The sequence below is a fragment of the Lissotriton vulgaris genome, chromosome 4_1, assembly GCF_964263255.1.
Source record: "Lissotriton vulgaris chromosome 4_1, aLisVul1.2, whole genome shotgun sequence".
Lineage (NCBI taxonomy): Eukaryota > Metazoa > Chordata > Amphibia > Caudata > Salamandridae > Lissotriton > Lissotriton vulgaris.
Genome location: NC_141691.1, coordinates 1,301,204,741 through 1,301,220,961, shown reverse-complemented (window position 1 = coordinate 1,301,220,961; position 16,221 = coordinate 1,301,204,741). Strand labels below are relative to the sequence as shown.

Sequence of the window (16,221 nt, the reverse complement as noted above, 5' to 3'; positions counted from 1 at the left end):
GAGCCTATTAGTTTAGTCTTTAGAGCATAAAGTTAACAATGCCAAGAACATACTTTCAATCAGTCTCTAAGCCAATACTTGATGCTCCTTTAATGTTGAAAATAGATGTATTTTCTTCAGTATCATTTGTATGTCTATATTTCCTTCGAGGGGAAGCTGACACAATGATTAGATGAATCAATTGCATATAGGTGATGAATTGTTATTTATTGTTAAAACACATGGAAAAAACATTAATGGCTCTAAGTTCTAACACTAAGTATGAAAATCTCTTTTGTATTGTAATTTTTCTAAAGTCATATTAGTTTCTTCATGTTGATATTATATATTTATAACTTCATGGTAAACCTCCGAAATTAAGCGTTCCAAATCTCCCGGGTTAACTATCATTAGCACTTCTTCATATGCTGGACTTCCAGGAATTTGTGCAGACTGGCCTGTTAGCTCAGATGGTTAGAGCGTGGTGCTAATAACGCCAAGGTCACAGGTTCGATCCCTGTACAGGCCAAGTTTAATTTTTTGAAAAAAGATTAATTTTTCTTGTGTCTCTTTTTTGACTGTTTATCACCTTGGATCAAACGATGCTTGAAGGATTGGATGAATACATTTGATATAGTTGTAGAATTAATTATTATTCTGAAAGCTCCTGGAATATCTATTATTGGTTCTAAGTTCTAACACCAAGTTACTAAATCTCTTATTTATTGCAATTTATTGAGGTCATTTTTGTTTTGTCTTGTTGATGAAATATAAAAATAGTATGAATGTAAACAGCTGAATATAAGCTTTCCAACTATCCCGGGTTAACAATCAGTAGCACTTTATCATCTGCTATTTCTTCAATAGTATGCTATATATTCAGTGAGCCTATTAGTTTAGTCTTTAGAGCATAAAGTTAAAAATGCCAAGGACATACTTTCAATCCGTCTCCAAGCCAATACTTGATGCTCCTTTAATGTTGAAAATAGATGTATTTTCTTCTGTATCATGTGTATCTCTATATTTCCTTTGAGGGGATGCTGAAAGAATGATTAAATGAATCAATTGCATATAGGTGATGAATTGTTATTTATTGCTAAAACACATGGAAAAAACATTAATGGTTCTAAGTTCTAACACTAAGTATGAAAATCTCTTTTGTATTGAATTTTTTTAAAGTCATATAAGTTTCTTCATGTTGATAATATATATTTATAACTTCATGGTAACCCTCTGAAATTAAGCTTTCCAAATCTCCCGGGTTAACTATCATTAGCATTTCTTCATATGCTGGACTTCCAGTAACTTGTGCAAAATGGCCTGTTAGCTCAGATGGTTAGAGCGTGGTGCTAATAACGCCAAGGTCACAGGTTCGATCCCTGTACAGGCCAAGTTTAATTGTTTGTAAAAAGATTAATTTTTCTTGTGTCTCATTTTTGACTGTTTATCACCTTGGATCAAACGCTGCTTGAAGGATTGGATGAATACATTTGATATAGTTGTAGAAATAATTATTATTCTGAAAGCTCCTGGAATATCTATTAATGGTTCTAAGTTCTAACGCCAAGTAACTAAATCTCTTAATTATTGCAATTTATTGAGGTCATTTTTGTTTTGTCTTGTTGATGAAATATAAATATAGTATGAATGTAAACAGCTGAATATAAGCTTTCCAACTATCCCGGGTTAACAATCGGTAGCACTTCATCATCTGCTATTTCTTCAATAGTATGCTATATATTTATTGAGCCTATTAGTTTAGTCTTTAGAGCATAAAGTTAACAATGCCAAGAACATACTTTCAATCAGTCTCTAAGCCAATACTTGATGCTCCTTTAATGTTGAAAATAGATGTATTTTCTTCAGTATCATTTGTATGTCTATATTTCCTTCGGGGGGGAAGCTGACACAATGATTAGATGAATCAATTGCATATAGGTGATGAATTGTTATTTATTGCTAAAACACATGGAAAAAACATTAATGGCTCTAAGTTCTAACACTAAGTATGAAAATCTCTTTTGTATTGTAATTTTTCTAAAGTCATATTAGTTTCTTCATGTTGATATTATATATTTATAACTTCATGGTAAACCTCCGAAATTAAGCTTTCCAAATCTCCCAGGTTAACTATCATTAGCACTTCTTCATATGCTGGACTTCCAGGAATTTGTGCAATCTGGCCTGTTAGCTCAGATGGTTAGAGCGTGGTGCTAATAACGCCAAGGTCACAGGTTCGATCCCTGTACAGGCCAAGTTTAATTGTTTGAAAAAAGATTAATTTTTCTTGTGTCTCATTTTTGACTGTTTATCACCTTGGATCAAACGATGCTTGAAGAATTGGATGAATACATTTGATATAGTTGTAGAATTAATTATTATTCTGAAAGCTCCTGGAATATCTATTAATGGTTCTAAGTTCTAACACCAAGTAACTAAATCTCTTATTTATTGCAATTTATTGAGGTCATTTTTGTTTTGTCTTGTTGATGAAATATAAAAATAGTATGAATGTAAACAGCTGAATATAAGCTTTCCAACTATCCCGGGTTAACAATCAGTAGCACTTCATCATCTGCTATTTCTTCAACAGTATGCTATATATTTTTTGAGCCTATTATTTTAGTCTTTAGAGCATAAAGTTAACAATGCCAAGAACATACTTTCAATCAGTCTCTAAGCCAATACTTGATGCTCCTTTAATGTTGAAAATAGATGTATTTTCTTCAGTATCATTTGTATGTCTATATTTCCTTCGAGGGGAAGCTGACACAATGATTAGATGAATCAATTGCATATAGGTGATGAATTGTTATTTATTGCTAAAACACATGGAAAAAACATTAATGGCTCTAAGTTCTAACACTAAGTATGAAAATCTCTTTTGTATTGTATTTTTTCTAAAGTCATATTAGTTTCTTCATGTTGATATTATATATTTATAACTTCATGGTAAACCTCCGAAATTAAGCTTTCCAAATCTCCCGGGTTAACTATCATTAGCACTTCTTCATATGCTGGACTTCCAGTAACTTGTGCAAAATGGCCTGTTAGCTCAGATGGTTAGAGCGTGGTGCTAATAACGCCAAGGTCACAGGTTCGATCCCTGTACAGGCCAAGTTTAATTGTTTGTAAAAAGATTAATTTTTCTTGTGTCTCATTTTTGACTGTTTATCACCTTGGATCAAAAGCTGCTTGAAGGATTGGATGAATACATTTGATATAGTTGTAGAAATAATTATTATTCTGAAAGCTCCTGAAATATCTATTAATGGTTCTAAGTTCTAACGCCAAGTAACTAAATCTCTTATTTATTGCAATTTATTGAGGTCATTTTTGTTTTGTCTTGTTGATGAAATATAAAGATAGTATGAATGTAAACAGCTGAATATAAGCTTTCCAAATATCCCGGGTTAACAATTGGTAGCACTTCATCATCTGCTATTTCTTCAATAGTATGCTATGTATATATTGAGCCTATTAGTTTAGTCTGTAGAGCATAAAGTTAAAAATGCCAAGGACATACTTTCAATCAGTCTCCAAGCCAATACTTGATGCTCCTTTAATGTTGAAAATATATGTATTTTCTTCTGTATAATGTGTATGTCTATGTTTCCTTTGAGGGGAAGCTAATAGAATGATTAGATCAATCAATTGCATATAGGTGATGAATTGTTATTTATTGCTAAAACACATGGAAAAAACATTAATGGTTCTAAGTTCTAACACTAAGTATGAAAATCTCTTTTGTATTGTAATTTTTCTAAAGTCATATTAGTTTCTTCATGTTGATAATTTATATTTATAACTTCATGGTACACCTCTGAAATTAAGCTTTCCAAATCTCCCGGGTTAACTATCATTAGCACTTCTTCATATGCTGGACTTCCAGGAATTTGTGCAAAACGGACTGTTAGCTCAGATGGTTAGTGCGTGGTGCTAATAACGCCAAGGTCACAGGTTCGATCCCTGTACAGGCCAAGTTTAATTGTTTGTAAAAAGAATAATTTTTCTTGTGTCTCATTTTTGACTGTTTATCACCTTGGATCAAACGCTGCTTGAAGGATTGGATGAATGCATTTGATATAGTTGTAGAATTAATTATTATTCTGAAAGCTCCTGGAATATCTATTAATGGTTCTAAGTTCTAACGCCAAGTAACTAAATCTCTTATTTATTGCAATTTATTGAGGTCATTTTTGTTTTGTCTTGTTGATGAAATATAAATATAGTATGAATGTAAACAGCTGAATATAAGCTTTCCAACTATCCCGGGTTAACAATCGGTAGCACTTCATCATCTGCTATTTCTTCAATAGTATGCTATATATTTATTGAGCCTATTAGTTTAGTCTTTAGAGCATAAAGTTAACAATGCCAAGAACATACTTTCAATCAGTCTCTAAGCCAATACTTGATGCTCCTTTAATGTTGAAAATAGATGTATTTTCTTCAGTATCATTTGTATGTCTATATTTCCTTCGGGGGGGGGAAGCTGACACAATGATTAGATGAATCAATTGCATATAGGTGATGAATTGTTATTTATTGCTAAAACACATGGAAAAAACATTAATGGCTCTAAGTTCTAACACTAAGTATGAAAATCTCTTTTGTATTGTAATTTTTCTAAAGTTATATTAGTTTCTTCATGTTGATATTATATATTTATAACTTCATGGTAAACCTCCGAAATTAAGCTTTCCAAATCTCCCAGGTTAACTATCATTAGCACTTCTTCATATGCTGGACTTCCAGGAGTTTGTGCAATCTGGCCTGTTAGCTCAGCTGGTTAGAGCGTGGTGCTAATAACGCCAAGGTCACAGGTTCGATCCCTGTACAGGCCAAGTTTAATTGTTTGAAAAAAGATTAATTTTTCTTGTGTCTCATTTTTGACTGTTTATCACCTTGGATCAAACGATGCTTGAAGAATTGGATGAATACATTTGATATAGTTGTAGAATTAATTATTATTCTGAAAGCTCCTGGAATATCTATTAATGGTTCTAAGTTCTAACACCAAGTAACTAAATCTCTTATTTATTGCAATTTATTGAGGTCATTTTTGTTTTGTCTTGTTGATGAAATATAAAAATAGTATGAATGTAAACAGCTGAATATAAGCTTTCCAACTATCCCGGGTTAACAATCAGTAGCACTTCATCATCTGCTATTTCTTCAACAGTATGCTATATATTTTTTGAGCCTATTATTTTAGTCTTTAGAGCATAAAGTTAACAATGCCAAGAACATACTTTCAATCAGTCTCTAAGCCAATACTTGATGCTCCTTTAATGTTGAAAATAGATGTATTTTCTTCAGTATCATTTGTATGTCTATATTTCCTTCGAGCGGAAGCTGACACAATGATTAGATGAATCAATTGCATATAGGTGATGAATTGTTATTTATTGCTAAAACACATGGAAAAAACATTAATGGCTCTAAGTTCTAACACTAAGTATGAAAATCTCTTTTGTATTGTAATTTTTCTAAAGTCATATAAGTTTCTTCATGTTGATATTATATATTTATAACTTCATGGTAAACCTCCGAAATTAAGCTTTCCAAATCTCCCGGGTTAACTATCATTAGCACTTCTTCATATGCTGGACTTCCAGTAACTTGTGCAAAATGGCCTGTTAGCTCAGATGGTTAGAGCGTGGTGCTAATAACGCCAAGGTCACAGGTTCGATCCCTGTACAGGCCAAGTTTAATTGTTTGTAAAAAGATTAATTTTTCTTGTGTCTCATTTTTGACTGTTTATCACCTTGGATCAAAAGCTGCTTGAAGGATTGGATGAATACATTTGATATAGTTGTAGAAATAATTATTATTCTGAAAGCTCCTGAAATATCTATTAATGGTTCTAAGTTCTAACGCCAAGTAACTAAATCTCTTATTTATTGCAATTTATTGAGGTCATTTTTGTTTTGTCTTGTTGATGAAATATAAAGATAGTATGAATGTAAACAGCTGAATATAAGCTTTCCAAATATCCCGGGTTAACAATCGGTAGCACTTCATCATCTGCTATTTCTTCAATAGTATGCTATGTATATATTGAGCCTATTAGTTTAGTCTGTAGAGCATAAAGTTAAAAATGCCAAGGACATACTTTCAATCAGTCTCCAAGCCAATACTTGATGCTCCTTTAATGTTGAAAATAGATGTATTTTCTTCTGTATAATGTGTATGTCTATGTTTCCTTTGAGGGGAAGCTAATAGAATGATTAGATCAATCAATTGCATATAGGTGATGAATTGTTATTTATTGCTAAAACACATGGAAAAAACATTAATGGTTCTAAGTTCTAACACTAAGTATGAAAATCTCTTTTGTATTGTAATTTTTCTAAAGTCATATTAGTTTCTTCATGTTGATAATTTATATTTATAACTTCATGGTACACCTCTGAAATTAAGCTTTCCAAATCTCCCGGGTTAACTATCATTAGCACTTCTTCATATGCTGGACTTCCAGGAATTTGTGCAATCTGGCCTGTTAGCTCAGATGGTTAGAGCGTGGTGCTAATAACGCCAAGGTCACAGGTCAGATCCCTGTACAGGCCAAGTTTAATTGTTTGAAAAAAGATTAATTTTTCTTGTGTCTCATTTTTGACTGTTTATCACCTTGGATCAAACGATGCTTGAAGAATTGGATGAATACATTTGATATAGTTGTAGAATTAATTATTATTCTGAAAGCTCCTGGAATATCTATTAATGGTTCTAAGTTCTAACACCAAGTAACTAAATCTCTTATTTATTACAATTTATTGAGGTCATTTTTGTTTTGTCTTGTTGATGAAATATAAAAATAATATGAATGTAAACAGCTGAATATAAGCTTTCCAACTATCCCGGGTTAACAATCAGTAGCACTTCATCATCTGCTATTTCTTCAACAGTATGCTATATATTTTTTGAGCCTATTATTTTAGTCTTTAGAGCATAAAGTTAACAATGCCAAGAACATACTTTCAATCAGTCTCTAAGCCAATACTTGATGCTCCTTTAATGTTGAAAATACATGTATTTTCTTCTGTATTATGTGTATCTCTATATTTCCTTTGAGGGGAAGCTGATAGAATGATTAAATGAATCAATTGCATATAGGTGATGAATTGTTATTTATTGCTAAAACACATGGAAAAAACATTAATGGTTCTAAGTTCTAACACTAAGTATGAAAATCTCTTTTGTATTGTAATTTTTTTAAAGTCATATAAGTTTCTTCATGTTGATATTATATATTTATAACTTCATGGTAAACCTCTGAAATTAAGCTTTCCAAATCTCCCGGGTTAACTATCATTAGCACTTCTTCATATGCTGGACTTCCAGTAAATTGTGCAAAATGGCCTGTTAGCTCAGATGGTTAGAGCGTGGTGCTAATAACGCCAAGGTCACAGGTTCGATCCCTGTACAGGCCAAGTTTAATTGTTTGTAAAAAGATAAATGTTTCTTTTGTCTCATTTTTGACTGTTTATCACCTTGGATCAAACGCTGCTTGAAGGATTGGATGAATACATTTGATATAGTTGTAGAATTAATTATTATTCTGAAAGCTCCTGAAATATCTATTAATGGTTCTAAGTTCTAACGCCAAGTAACTAAATCTCTTATTTATTGCAATTTATTGAGGTCATTTTTGTTTTGTCTTGTTGATGAAATATAAAGATAGTATGAATGTAAACAGCTGAATATAAGCTTTCCAACTATCCCGGGTTAACAATCGGTAGCACTTCATCATCTGCTATTTTTTCAATAGTATGCTATGTATTTATTGAGCCTATTAGTTTAGTCTGTAGAGCATAAAGTTAAAAATGCCAAGGACATACTTTCAATCAGTCTCCAAGCCAATACTTGATGCTCCTTTAATGTTGAAAATAGATGTATTTTCTTCTGTATAATGTGTATGTCTATATTTCCTTTGAGGGGAAGCTGATAGAATGTTTAGATGAATCAATTGCATATAGGTGATGAATTGTTATTTATTGCTAAAACACATGGAAAAAACATTAATGGTTCTAAGTTCTAACACTAAGTATGAAAATCTCTTTTGTATTGTAATTTTTCTAAAGTCATATTAGTTTCTTCATGTTGATAATTTATATTTATAACTTCATGGTACACCTCTGAAATTAAGCTTTCCAAATCTCCCGGGTTAACTATCATTAGCACTTCTTCATATGCTGGACTTCCAGGAATTTGTGCAAAATGGCCTGTTAGCTCAGATGGTTAGAGCGTGGTGCTAATAACGCCAAGGTAACAGGTCCGATCCCTGTACAGGCCAAGTTTAATTGTTTGTAAAAAGATACATTTTTCTTGTGTCTCATTTTTGACTGTTTATCACCTTGGATCAAAAGCTACTTGAAGGATTGGATGAATACATTTGATATAGTTGTAGAATTAATTATCATTCTGAAAGCTCCTGGAATATCTATAATTGGTTCCAAGTTCTAACGCCAAGTAACTAAATCTCTTATTTATTGCAATTTATTGAGGTCATTTTTGTTTTGTCTTGTTGATGAAATATAAAGATAGTATGAATGTAAACAGCTGAATATAAGCTTTCCAACTATCCCGGGTTAACAATCAGTAGCACTTCATCATCTGCTATTTCTTCAATAGTATGCTATATATTTAGTGAGCCTATCAGTTTAGTCTTTAGAGCATAAAGTTAAAAATGCCAAGGACATACTTTCAATCAGTCTCCAAGCCAATAAGTGATGCTCCTTTAATGTTGAAAATAGATGTATTTTCTTCTGTATAATGTGTATGTCTATATTTCCTTTGAGGGGAAGCTGATAGAATGATTAGATGAATCAATTGCATATAGGTGATGAATTGTTATTTATTGCTAAAACACATGGAAAAAACATTAATGGTTCTAAGTTCTAACACTAAGTATGAAAATCTCTTTTGTATTGTAATTTTTCTAAAGTCATATTAGTTTCTTCATGTTGATAATTTATATTTATAACTTCATGGTACACCTCCCAAATTAAGCTTTCCAAATCTCCCGGGTTAACTGTCATTAGCACTTCTTCATATGCTGGACTTCCAGGAATTTGTGCAAAATGGCCTGTTAGCTCAGATGGTTAGAGCGTGGTGCTAATAACGCCAAGGTCACAGGTTCGATCCCTGTACAGGCCAAGTTTAATTGTTTGTAAAAAGATAAATGTTTCTTTTGTCTCATTTTTGACTGTTTATCACCTTGGATCAAACGCTGCTTGAAGGATTGGATGAATACATTTGATATAGTTGTAGAATTAATTATTATTCTGAAAGCTCCTGAAATATCTATTAATGGTTCTAAGTTCTAACGCCAAGTAACTAAATCTCTTATTTATTGCAATTTATTGAGGTCATTTTTGTTTTGTCTTGTTGATGAAATATAAAGATAGTATGAATGTAAACAGCTGAATATAAGCTTTCCAACTATCCCGGGTTAACAATTGGTAGCACTTCATCATCTGCTATTTTTTCAATAGTATGCTATGTATTTATTGAGCCTATTAGTTTAGTCTGTAGAGCATAAAGTTAAAAATGCCAAGGACATACTTTCAATCAGTCTCCAAGCCAATACTTGATGCTCCTTTAATGTTGAAAATAGATGTATTTTCTTCTGTATAATGTGTATGTCTATATTTCCTTTGAGGGGAAGCTGATAGAATGTTTAGATGAATCAATTGCATATAGGTGATGAATTGTTATTTATTGCTAAAACACATGGAAAAAACATTAATGGTTCTAAGTTCTAACACTAAGTATGAAAATCTCTTTTGTATTGTAATTTTTCTAAAGTCATATTAGTTTCTTCATGTTGATAATTTATATTTATAACTTCATGGTACACCTCTGAAATTAAGCTTTCCAAATCTCCCGGGTTAACTATCATTAGCACTTCTTCATATGCTGGACTTCCAGGAATTTGTGCAAAATGGCCTGTTAGCTCAGATGGTTAGAGCGTGGTGCTAATAACGCCAAGGTAACAGGTCCGATCCCTGTACAGGCCAAGTTTAATTGTTTGTAAAAAGATACATTTTTCTTGTGTCTCATTTTTGACTGTTTATCACCTTGGATCAAAAGCTACTTGAAGGATTGGATGAATACATTTGATATAGTTGTAGAATTAATTATCATTCTGAAAGCTCCTGGAATATCTATAATTGGTTCCAAGTTCTAACGCCAAGTAACTAAATCTCTTATTTATTGCAATTTATTGAGGTCATTTTTGTTTTGTCTTGTTGATGAAATATAAAGATAGTATGAATGTAAACAGCTGAATATAAGCTTTCCAACTATCCCGGGTTAACAATCAGTAGCACTTCATCATCTGCTATTTCTTCAATAGTATGCTATATATTTAGTGAGCCTATCAGTTTAGTCTTTAGAGCATAAAGTTAAAAATGCCAAGGACATACTTTCAATCAGTCTCCAAGCCAATAAGTGATGCTCCTTTAATGTTGAAAATAGATGTATTTTCTTCTGTATAATGTGTATGTCTATATTTCCTTTGAGGGGAAGCTGATAGAATGATTAGATGAATCAATTGCATATAGGTGATGAATTGTTATTTATTGCTAAAACACATGGAAAAAACATTAATGGTTCTAAGTTCTAACACTAAGTATGAAAATCTCTTTTGTATTGTAATTTTTCTAAAGTCATATTAGTTTCTTCATGTTGATAATTTATATTTATAACTTCATGGTACACCTCCGAAATTAAGCTTTCCAAATCTCCCGGGTTAACTGTCATTAGCACTTCTTCATATGCTGGACTTCCAGGAATTTGTGCAAAATGGCCTGTTAGCTCAGATGGTTAGTGCGTGGTGCTAATAACGCCAAGGTCACAGGTTCGATCCCTGTACAGGCCAAGTTTAATTGTTTGTAAAAAGAATAATTTTTCTTGTGTCTCATTTTTGACTGTTTATCACCTTGGATCAAACGCTGCTTGAAGGATTGGATGAATGCATTTGATATAGTTGTAGAATTAATTATTATTCTGAAAGCTCCTGGAATATCTATTAATGGTTCTAAGTTCTAACGCCAAGTAACTAAATCTCTTATTTATTGCAATTTATTGAGGTCATTTTTGTTTTGTCTTGTTGATGAAATATAAATATAGTATGAATGTAAACAGCTGAATATAAGCTTTCCAACTATCCCGGGTTAACAATCGGTAGCACTTCATCATCTGCTATTTCTTCAATAGTATGCTATATATTTATTGAGCCTATTAGTTTAGTCTTTAGAGCATAAAGTTAACAATGCCAAGAACATACTTTCAATCAGTCTCTAAGCCAATACTTGATGCTCCTTTAATGTTGAAAATAGATGTATTTTCTTCAGTATCATTTGTATGTCTATATTTCCTTCGGGGGGGGGGAAGCTGACACAATGATTAGATGAATCAATTGCATATAGGTGATGAATTGTTATTTATTGCTAAAACACATGGAAAAAACATTAATGGCTCTAAGTTCTAACACTAAGTATGAAAATCTCTTTTGTATTGTAATTTTTCTAAAGTTATATTAGTTTCTTCATGTTGATATTATATATTTATAACTTCATGGTAAACCTCCGAAATTAAGCTTTCCAAATCTCCCAGGTTAACTATCATTAGCACTTCTTCATATGCTGGACTTCCAGGAGTTTGTGCAATCTGGCCTGTTAGCTCAGCTGGTTAGAGCGTGGTGCTAATAACGCCAAGGTCACAGGTTCGATCCCTGTACAGGCCAAGTTTAATTGTTTGAAAAAAGATTAATTTTTCTTGTGTCTCATTTTTGACTGTTTATCACCTTGGATCAAACGATGCTTGAAGAATTGGATGAATACATTTGATATAGTTGTAGAATTAATTATTATTCTGAAAGCTCCTGGAATATCTATTAATGGTTCTAAGTTCTAACACCAAGTAACTAAATCTCTTATTTATTGCAATTTATTGAGGTCATTTTTGTTTTGTCTTGTTGATGAAATATAAAAATAGTATGAATGTAAACAGCTGAATATAAGCTTTCCAACTATCCCGGGTTAACAATCAGTAGCACTTCATCATCTGCTATTTCTTCAACAGTATGCTATATATTTTTTGAGCCTATTATTTTAGTCTTTAGAGCATAAAGTTAACAATGCCAAGAACATACTTTCAATCAGTCTCTAAGCCAATACTTGATGCTCCTTTAATGTTGAAAATAGATGTATTTTCTTCAGTATCATTTGTATGTCTATATTTCCTTCGAGCGGAAGCTGACACAATGATTAGATGAATCAATTGCATATAGGTGATGAATTGTTATTTATTGCTAAAACACATGGAAAAAACATTAATGGCTCTAAGTTCTAACACTAAGTATGAAAATCTCTTTTGTATTGTAATTTTTCTAAAGTCATATTAGTTTCTTCATGTTGATATTATATATTTATAACTTCATGGTAAACCTCCGAAATTAAGCTTTCCAAATCTCCCGGGTTAACTATCATTAGCACTTCTTCATATGCTGGACTTCCAGTAACTTGTGCAAAATGGCCTGTTAGCTCAGATGGTTAGAGCGTGGTGCTAATAACGCCAAGGTCACAGGTTCGATCCCTGTACAGGCCAAGTTTAATTGTTTGTAAAAAGATTAATTTTTCTTGTGTCTCATTTTTGACTGTTTATCACCTTGGATCAAAAGCTGCTTGAAGGATTGGATGAATACATTTGATATAGTTGTAGAAATAATTATTATTCTGAAAGCTCCTGAAATATCTATTAATGGTTCTAAGTTCTAACGCCAAGTAACTAAATCTCTTATTTATTGCAATTTATTGAGGTCATTTTTGTTTTGTCTTGTTGATGAAATATAAAGATAGTATGAATGTAAACAGCTGAATATAAGCTTTCCAAATATCCCGGGTTAACAATCGGTAGCACTTCATCATCTGCTATTTCTTCAATAGTATGCTATGTATATATTGAGCCTATTAGTTTAGTCTGTAGAGCATAAAGTTAAAAATGCCAAGGACATACTTTCAATCAGTCTCCAAGCCAATACTTGATGCTCCTTTAATGTTGAAAATAGATGTATTTTCTTCTGTATAATGTGTATGTCTATGTTTCCTTTGAGGGGAAGCTAATAGAATGATTAGATCAATCAATTGCATATAGGTGATGAATTGTTATTTATTGCTAAAACACATGGAAAAAACATTAATGGTTCTAAGTTCTAACACTAAGTATGAAAATCTCTTTTGTATTGTAATTTTTCTAAAGTCATATTAGTTTCTTCATGTTGATAATTTATATTTATAACTTCATGGTACACCTCTGAAATTAAGCTTTCCAAATCTCCCGGGTTAACTATCATTAGCACTTCTTCATATGCTGGACTTCCAGGAATTTGTGCAATCTGGCCTGTTAGCTCAGATGGTTAGAGCGTGGTGCTAATAACGCCAAGGTCACAGGTCAGATCCCTGTACAGGCCAAGTTTAATTGTTTGAAAAAAGATTAATTTTTCTTGTGTCTCATTTTTGACTGTTTATCACCTTGGATCAAACGATGCTTGAAGAATTGGATGAATACATTTGATATAGTTGTAGAATTAATTATTATTCTGAAAGCTCCTGGAATATCTATTAATGGTTCTAAGTTCTAACACCAAGTAACTAAATCTCTTATTTATTACAATTTATTGAGGTCATTTTTGTTTTGTCTTGTTGATGAAATATAAAAATAATATGAATGTAAACAGCTGAATATAAGCTTTCCAACTATCCCGGGTTAACAATCAGTAGCACTTCATCATCTGCTATTTCTTCAACAGTATGCTATATATTTTTTGAGCCTATTATTTTAGTCTTTAGAGCATAAAGTTAACAATGCCAAGAACATACTTTCAATCAGTCTCTAAGCCAATACTTGATGCTCCTTTAATGTTGAAAATACATGTATTTTCTTCTGTATTATGTGTATCTCTATATTTCCTTTGAGGGGAAGCTGATAGAATGATTAAATGAATCAATTGCATATAGGTGATGAATTGTTATTTATTGCTAAAACACATGGAAAAAACATTAATGGTTCTAAGTTCTAACACTAAGTATGAAAATCTCTTTTGTATTGTAATTTTTTTAAAGTCATATAAGTTTCTTCATGTTGATATTATATATTTATAACTTCATGGTAAACCTCTGAAATTAAGCTTTCCAAATCTCCCGGGTTAACTATCATTAGCACTTCTTCATATGCTGGACTTCCAGTAAATTGTGCAAAATGGCCTGTTAGCTCAGATGGTTAGAGCGTGGTGCTAATAACGCCAAGGTCACAGGTTCGATCCCTGTACAGGCCAAGTTTAATTGTTTGTAAAAAGATAAATGTTTCTTTTGTCTCATTTTTGACTGTTTATCACCTTGGATCAAACGCTGCTTGAAGGATTGGATGAATACATTTGATATAGTTGTAGAATTAATTATTATTCTGAAAGCTCCTGAAATATCTATTAATGGTTCTAAGTTCTAACGCCAAGTAACTAAATCTCTTATTTATTGCAATTTATTGAGGTCATTTTTGTTTTGTCTTGTTGATGAAATATAAAGATAGTATGAATGTAAACAGCTGAATATAAGCTTTCCAACTATCCCGGGTTAACAATCGGTAGCACTTCATCATCTGCTATTTTTTCAATAGTATGCTATGTATTTATTGAGCCTATTAGTTTAGTCTGTAGAGCATAAAGTTAAAAATGCCAAGGACATACTTTCAATCAGTCTCCAAGCCAATACTTGATGCTCCTTTAATGTTGAAAATAGATGCATTTTCTTCTGTATAATGTGTATGTCTATATTTCCTTTGAGGGGAAGCTGATAGAATGTTTAGATGAATCAATTGCATATAGGTGATGAATTGTTATTTATTGCTAAAACACATGGAAAAAACATTAATGGTTCTAAGTTCTAACACTAAGTATGAAAATCTCTTTTGTATTGTAATTTTTCTAAAGTCATATTAGTTTCTTCATGTTGATAATTTATATTTATAACTTCATGGTACACCTCTGAAATTAAGCTTTCCAAATCTCCCGGGTTAACTATCATTAGCACTTCTTCATATGCTGGACTTCCAGGAATTTGTGCAAAATGGCCTGTTAGCTCAGATGGTTAGAGCGTGGTGCTAATAACGCCAAGGTAACAGGTCCGATCCCTGTACAGGCCAAGTTTAATTGTTTGTAAAAAGATACATTTTTCTTGTGTCTCATTTTTGACTGTTTATCACCTTGGATCAAAAGCTACTTGAAGGATTGGATGAATACATTTGATATAGTTGTAGAATTAATTATCATTCTGAAAGCTCCTGGAATATCTATAATTGGTTCCAAGTTCTAACGCCAAGTAACTAAATCTCTTATTTATTGCAATTTATTGAGGTCATTTTTGTTTTGTCTTGTTGATGAAATATAAAGATAGTATGAATGTAAACAGCTGAATATAAGCTTTCCAACTATCCCGGGTTAACAATCAGTAGCACTTCATCATCTGCTATTTCTTCAATAGTATGCTATATATTTAGTGAGCCTATCAGTTTAGTCTTTAGAGCATAAAGTTAAAAATGCCAAGGACATACTTTCAATCAGTCTCCAAGCCAATAAGTGATGCTCCTTTAATGTTGAAAATAGATGTATTTTCTTCTGTATAATGTGTATGTCTATATTTCCTTTGAGGGGAAGCTGATAGAATGATTAGATGAATCAATTGCATATAGGTGATGAATTGTTATTTATTGCTAAAACACATGGAAAAAACATTAATGGTTCTAAGTTCTAACACTAAGTATGAAAATCTCTTTTGTATTGTAATTTTTCTAAAGTCATATTAGTTTCTTCATGTTGATAATTTATATTTATAACTTCATGGTACACCTCCCAAATTAAGCTTTCCAAATCTCCCGGGTTAACTGTCATTAGCACTTCTTCATATGCTGGACTTCCAGGAATTTGTGCAAAATGGCCTGTTAGCTCAGATGGTTAGAGCGTGGTGCTAATAACGCCAAGGTCACAGGTTCGATCCCTGTACAGGCCAAGTTTAATTGTTTGTAAAAAGATAAATGTTTCTTTTGTCTCATTTTTGACTGTTTATCACCTTGGATCAAACGCTGCTTGAAGGATTGGATGAATACATTTGATATAGTTGTAGAATTAATTATTATTCTGAAAGCTCCTGAAATATCTATTAATGGTTCTAAGTTCTAACG

The 16,221-nt window shown here is 32.1% G+C and overlaps 12 non-coding genes across 12 annotated transcripts; all 12 read left to right on the top strand.

Moving 5' to 3' along the window:
* Window positions 1-434: 434 nt before the first annotated feature.
* Window positions 435-508, top strand: TRNAI-AAU (transfer RNA isoleucine (anticodon AAU)). Its single transcript has one exon. It is a non-coding gene; the product is annotated as a tRNA-Ile (tRNA).
* A 788-nt stretch (window positions 509-1,296) lies between these two features.
* On the top strand, window positions 1,297-1,370 carry TRNAI-AAU (transfer RNA isoleucine (anticodon AAU)). Its single transcript has one exon. It is a non-coding gene; the product is annotated as a tRNA-Ile (tRNA).
* A 790-nt stretch (window positions 1,371-2,160) lies between these two features.
* Window positions 2,161-2,234, top strand: TRNAI-AAU (transfer RNA isoleucine (anticodon AAU)). Its single transcript has one exon. It is a non-coding gene; the product is annotated as a tRNA-Ile (tRNA).
* A 789-nt stretch (window positions 2,235-3,023) lies between these two features.
* TRNAI-AAU (transfer RNA isoleucine (anticodon AAU)) lies at window positions 3,024-3,097 on the top strand. The gene has a single exon. It is a non-coding gene; the product is annotated as a tRNA-Ile (tRNA).
* Window positions 3,098-4,752: 1,655 nt separating this feature from the next.
* Window positions 4,753-4,826, top strand: TRNAI-AAU (transfer RNA isoleucine (anticodon AAU)). The gene has a single exon. It is a non-coding gene; the product is annotated as a tRNA-Ile (tRNA).
* Window positions 4,827-5,615: 789 nt separating this feature from the next.
* Window positions 5,616-5,689, top strand: TRNAI-AAU (transfer RNA isoleucine (anticodon AAU)). The gene has a single exon. It is a non-coding gene; the product is annotated as a tRNA-Ile (tRNA).
* Window positions 5,690-7,341: 1,652 nt separating this feature from the next.
* Window positions 7,342-7,415, top strand: TRNAI-AAU (transfer RNA isoleucine (anticodon AAU)). Its single transcript has one exon. It is a non-coding gene; the product is annotated as a tRNA-Ile (tRNA).
* A 1,652-nt stretch (window positions 7,416-9,067) lies between these two features.
* TRNAI-AAU (transfer RNA isoleucine (anticodon AAU)) lies at window positions 9,068-9,141 on the top strand. Its single transcript has one exon. It is a non-coding gene; the product is annotated as a tRNA-Ile (tRNA).
* Window positions 9,142-11,660: 2,519 nt separating this feature from the next.
* On the top strand, window positions 11,661-11,734 carry TRNAI-AAU (transfer RNA isoleucine (anticodon AAU)). Its single transcript has one exon. It is a non-coding gene; the product is annotated as a tRNA-Ile (tRNA).
* Window positions 11,735-12,523: 789 nt separating this feature from the next.
* Window positions 12,524-12,597, top strand: TRNAI-AAU (transfer RNA isoleucine (anticodon AAU)). The gene has a single exon. It is a non-coding gene; the product is annotated as a tRNA-Ile (tRNA).
* Window positions 12,598-14,249: 1,652 nt separating this feature from the next.
* On the top strand, window positions 14,250-14,323 carry TRNAI-AAU (transfer RNA isoleucine (anticodon AAU)). The gene has a single exon. It is a non-coding gene; the product is annotated as a tRNA-Ile (tRNA).
* A 1,652-nt stretch (window positions 14,324-15,975) lies between these two features.
* Window positions 15,976-16,049, top strand: TRNAI-AAU (transfer RNA isoleucine (anticodon AAU)). Its single transcript has one exon. It is a non-coding gene; the product is annotated as a tRNA-Ile (tRNA).
* The last annotated feature ends 172 nt before the right edge of the window (window positions 16,050-16,221 follow it).